The sequence below is a fragment of the Bubalus kerabau genome, chromosome 1 (assembly GCF_029407905.1).
Source record: "Bubalus kerabau isolate K-KA32 ecotype Philippines breed swamp buffalo chromosome 1, PCC_UOA_SB_1v2, whole genome shotgun sequence".
NCBI classification, from domain to species: Eukaryota; Metazoa; Chordata; class Mammalia; order Artiodactyla; family Bovidae; genus Bubalus; species Bubalus kerabau.
This window is the reverse complement of record NC_073624.1, coordinates 120,957,142-120,963,141: the sequence shown is the minus strand read 5'-3', so window position 1 is coordinate 120,963,141 and position 6,000 is coordinate 120,957,142.

The window sequence follows — 6,000 nt, the reverse complement described above, 5'->3', positions numbered from 1 at the left end:
GTTGTTTATGATATCTTGTTAAAAGGAAAACATAACTAAGTGAAATATTATATCAAAGACAAGATTGGAGTTTATTTGATATTTGATATTTTTACTAAACAAGCCCTACTATCACAAATTTTAAAAAAAATAGTTTTAAATTAGAGTCTTCAAGTTAACAATGCACTATGGCAACAATTAGTTCTCTTGTTCTTTACAAGTATTCTGTGTGGTGGGCGGTGTTATCTCTAATTTATAAATGAAGAAATCTTTATTAATGCAATTATTCAGACATTTATAATGTATCTGGCACAAAGGGTAGAAATGCAGTGATCAAGAAAGTTTTAGGTTGAACACTGGTCTTTAGCCTCCAAATCCTATTCTCTGACCTCTACATTATAACCCTCTGTTAACTACATCATTAAAATAGGGCAGGTCATGTGTTTCAAAAAACTAAAAAAATATTGTGTGTATAAATATAGATAGATACATAGATATACAGTAAAGACAGTCTGAAGTCATTGTTGATCTCTTCTAGGTAGACTTTATAATGCTGGGGTTTTCTTTAATCTCACTTATCAATCTTAGAATACGGGTAAATTGTAATTTTGGTATAATATAGAAAATGGTTCCTCTTTATGTCAGATTATGGGATTCTTTTGGCATTTAGACAGTTGAAAACTATAAAATTAAGGAATTTATAATATATTAAACAGCTGTGTATTGTTTTCACACACACAAAAAATGTATTCTGAGTATGTTGATACTAAAAGCTTTTCTAAGGAAATTACTGTCATGCCTATTATTTCTAAAATATGTACATAAACATTTCCGTGGAAATCCTTCCCTTAAATTGAACCCCTGAAATACTTTAATAGAAGTCCCTCTCCTTAAATTGAAGCAAACTGTAAGCAAAATAAAGATATGTAAAGCCTAGAAGAGGAATTATCATTTCATTTTATGGCTCAAATTATATCTAAACATACATTATAGTTTATTTTCACTGTTTTAAATACTGGTTATACAATCTACACCAGAAATATGAAGGGCTATAAAAATTTATGTCTCTCCTCACAATAATTTGAAGCTCACACACAGATTGTAGATACACTTGAGGTGAAAGTCGCTCAGTCGTGTCCGACTCTTTGCGACCCCATGGACTGGAGCCTGCCAGGCTCTTCTGTCCGTGGAATTCTCCAGGCAAGAATACTGGAATGGGTAGCCATTCCCTTCTCCAGGGTATCTTCACAACCCAGGGATTGAACCTAAGCCTCCTGCATTGCAGGCAGATTCTTTACCGTCAGAGCAACCAGGGAAGACCATAGATATGCTTCAGGTCAGTTCAGTCACTCTGTCGTGACCGACTCTTTGTGACCCCATGAATTGCAGAACACCAGGCCTCCCTCTCCATCACCAACTCCTGGAGTTCACTCAAACTCATGTCCATTGAGTCAGTGATGCCATCCAGCCATCTCATCATCTGTCGTCCCCTTATCCTCCCCCTAATCACTCCCAGCATCAGAGTCTTTTCCAATGAGTCAACTCTTCGCATGAGGTGGCCAAAGTACTGGAGTTTCAGCTTTAGCATCAGTCCTTCCAAAGAACACCCAGGGCTGCTCTCCTTTAGAATGGACTGGTTGGATCTCCTTGCAGTCCAAGGGACTCTCAAGAGTCTTCTTCAACACCACAGTTCAAAAGCATCAATTCTTCGGCACTTAGCTTTCTTCACAGTTCAACTCTCACATCCATACATGACCACTGGAAAAACCATAGCCTTGACTAGATGGACCTTTGTTGGCAAAGTAATGCCTCTGCTTTTGAATATGTTAATCTAGGTTGGTCATACCTTTCCTTCCAAGGAGTAAGCGTCTTTTAATTTCATGGCTGCAGTCACCATCTGCAGTGATTTTGGAGCCCCCCAAAATAAAATCACCCACTGTTTCCACTGTTTCCCCATTTGTTTCCCATGAGGTGATGGGACCAGATGCCATGATCTTAGTTTTCTTAATGTTGAGCTTTGAGCCAACTTTTTCACTCTCCTCTTTCACTTTCATCAAGAGGCTTTTTGGTTCCTCTTCACTTTGTGCCGTAAGGGTGGTGTCATCTGCATATCTGAGGTTATTGATATTTCTCCCAGCAATCTTGATTCCAGCTTGTGCTTCTTCCAGCCCAGGGTTTCTCATGATGTATTCTGCATATAAGTTAAATAAGCAGGGTGACAATATACAGCCTTGACGTACTCCTTTTCCTATTTGGAACCAGTCTGTTGTTCCATGTCCAGTTCTAACTGTTGCTTCCTGACCTGCATACAGGTTTCTCAAGAGGCAGGTCAGGTGGTCTGGTATTCCCATCTCTTTCAGAATTTTCCACAGAAGCACACTGGCTGCGACGGACCGCGCAGAAGTGTAGCTGAGAGGAGCTAACCCTCGCCCAAGGTCAGGGGCAGCGGCCAGGAGGAGCTACCCCACGTCCAAGGAGTGGTGGCTGCGACTGTGCAGGAGGGCGCAGGAGGGCTGAGAGGAGCTACTCCACGTTCAAGGTCAGGAGGGGCAGCCGTGAGGAGATACCCCTCGTCCAAGGTAAGGAGCAGCAGCTGTGCTTTGCTGGAGCAGCCGTGAAGAGATACCCCACGTCCAAGGTAAGAGAAACCCAAGTAAGACAGTAGGTGTTGCGAGAGGGCATCAGAGGGCAGACACACTGAAACCATACTCACAGAAAACTAGTCAGTCTAATCACACGGACCACAGCCTTGTCTAACTCAATGAAACTAAGCCATACCGTGTGGGGCCACCCAAAATGGGCGGGTCATGGTGGAGAGGTCTGACAGAATGTGGTCCACTGGAGAAGGGAATGGCAAACCACTTAAGTGTTCTTGCCTTGAGAACCCCATGAACAGTATGAAAAGGTAAAATGATAGGATACTAAAAGAGGAACTCCCCAGGTCAGTAGGTGCCCAATATGCGACTGGAGATCAGTGGAGAAATAACTCCAGAAAGAATGAAGGGATGGAGCCAAAGCAAAAATACCCAGTTGTGGATGTGACTGGTGATAGAAGCAAGGTCTGATGCTGTAAAGAACAATATTGCATTGGAACCTGGAATGTTAGGTCCACGATTCAAGGCAAGTTGGAAGTGGTCAAACAGGAGATGGCAAGAGTGAATGTCGACATTCTAGGAATCAGCAAACTAAAATGGACTGGAATGGGTGAATTTAACTCAGATGACCATTATATCTACTACCGTGGGCAGGAATCCCTTCGAAGAAATGGAGTAGCCATTGTGGTCAACAAAAGAGTCCAAAATGCAGTACTTGGATGCAATCTCAAAAACGACAGAATGATCTCTATTTGTTTCCAAGGCAAACCATTCAGTATCACAGTATTTCAAGCCTGTGCCCCAACCAGTAATGCTGAAGAAGCTGAAGTTGAACGGTTCTATGAAGACCTACAAGACCTTTTAGAACTAACGCCCAAAAAAGATGTCCTTCTCATTATAGGGGATGGCAATGCAAAAATAGGAAGTCAAGAAACACCTGGGATAACAGGCAAATTTGGCCTTGGAATACAGAATGAAGCCGGGCAAAGGCTAATAGTTTTGCCAAGAGAATGCAGTGGTCATAGCAAACACCCTCTTCCAACAACACAAGAGAAGACTCTACACATGGACATCACCAGATGGTCAACACCGAAATCAGACTGATTATATTCTTTGCAGCCAAAGACGGTGAAGCTCTATACAGTCAACAAAAACAAGACTGGGAGCTGACTGTGGCTCAGACCATGAACTCCTTATTGCCAAATTCAGACTTAAAGTGAAGAAAGTAGGGAAAACCACTAAACCATTCAGATATGACCTAAATCAAATCCCTTATGATTATACAGTGGAAGTGAGAAATAGATTTAAGGGACTAGATCTCATAGATAGAGTGCCTGATGAACTATCGACAGAGGTTCATGACATTGTACAGGAGACAGGGATCAAGACCATCTCCATGGGAAAAAAAAAATGCAAAAAAGCAAAATGGCTGTCTGGGGAGGCCTTACAAATAGCTGTGAAAAGAAGAGAAGAGAAAAGCAAAGGAGAAATGGAAAGATATAAGCATCTGAATACAGAGTTCCAAAGAATAGCAAGGAGAGATAAGAAAGCCTTCCTCAGCAATCAATGCAAAGAAATAGAGGAAAACAACAGAATGGGAAAGACTAGAGATGTCGTCAAGAAAATTAGAGATACCAAGGGAACATTTCATGCAAAGATGGGCTCAATAAAGGACAGAAATGGTATGGACCTAATAGAAGCAGAAGCTATTAAGAAGAGGTGGCAAGAATACACAGAAGAACTGTACAAAAAAGATCTTCATGACCAAAAGAATCACGATGGTGTGATCACTGACCTAGAGCCAGACATCCTGGAATGTGAAGTCAAGTGGGCCTTAGAAAGCATCACTACGAACAAAGCTAGTGGAGGTGATGGAATTCCAGTTGAGCTATTTCAAATCCTAAAAGATGATGCTGTGAAAGTGCTGCACTCAATATGCCAGCAAATTTGGAAAACTCAGCAGTGGCCACAGGACTGGAAAAGGTCAGTTTTCATTCCAATCCCGAAGAAAGGCAATGCCAAAGAATGCTCAAACTGCACAATTGCACTCATCTCACACACTAATAAAGTAATGCTCAAAATTCTCCAAGTCAGGCTTCAGCAATACAAGAACTTCCAGATGTTCAAGCTGGTTTTAGAAAAGGCAGAGGAACCAGAGATCAAATTGCCAACATCCGCTGGATCATGCAAAAAGGAAGAGAGTTCCAGAAAAACATCTATTTCTGCTTTATTGACAATGCCAAAGCCTTTGTGTGGATCACAATTGATATGCTTACTACAGCATTATTTGAATAACAAGGAAATAAGATTATTTTATTAATTTTCTGATTATTAAATATTATTTATACTTTAATTTTAAAAACACTATCTTAAACATTCACTAAAAGACATTAAGCAAACGATAATGAACATGATTCCTGTCCTCAAGTCTGTAGGGAAAAGAATATTCCATTTTTTTATTTCTCCCCTACTATCTCCCTATTGTCCTTTTACAATAAGTTGAATCTAAAACAACATATCAGTCTTAGCTGCCTAGGCTTTTAAAATTTGTGCTCCAAAAGTTAAAAAAAAAATAAAAAAACAACTTTGGGTTCAACTTCAAGAAAGCAGATATGTGCCTGTCTTTTTCTGTTTATTTAAGTAGTTCAGTTCAGTCGCTTAGTTGTGTCCGACTCTTTGCATCCTCATGGACTGCAGCACACCAGGCCTCCCTGTCCATCACCAACTCCTGGCGTTTACTCAGACTCATATCCATTGAGTCGGTGATTCTATCCAACTACCTTATGCTCTGTTGTCCCCTTCTCCTCCCACTTTCAATCTTTCCCAGCATCAGGGTCTTTTCAAATGAGTCAGCTGTTCGCATCAGGTGGTCAAAGTATTGGACTTTCAGCATCAGTCTTTCCAATGAATATTCAGGACTGATTTCCTTTAGAATGGACTGGTTGGATCCTCTTGCAGTCCAAAGGACTCAAGAGTCTCTCCAACACCACAGTTCAAAAGCACCGATTCTTTGGTGCTCAGCTTTCTTTATAGTCTAGCTCTCACATCCATAGATGACTACTGGAAAAACCATAGCTTTGACTAGAAAGACCTTTGTTGGCAAAGTAATGTCTCTGCTTTTTAATATGCTGTCTCGGTTGGTCATAACTTTTGTTCCAAGGAGTAAGCGTCTTTTAATTTCATGGCTGCAATCACCATCTGCAGTGATTTTGGAGCCCCCCAAAATAAAGTCTGTCACTGTTTCTGCTCTTTCCCCATCTATTTGCCATGAAGTGATGGGACAAGATGCCATGATCTTAGTTTTCTGCATGTTGAGCTTTAAGCCAACTTTTTCACTCTCCTCTTTCACTTTCATCAAGAGGCTCTTTCGTTATTTCAGACCTTGTGTTCTCAAAATCCTCCATTCTCATGAATGTTTATTTTCATG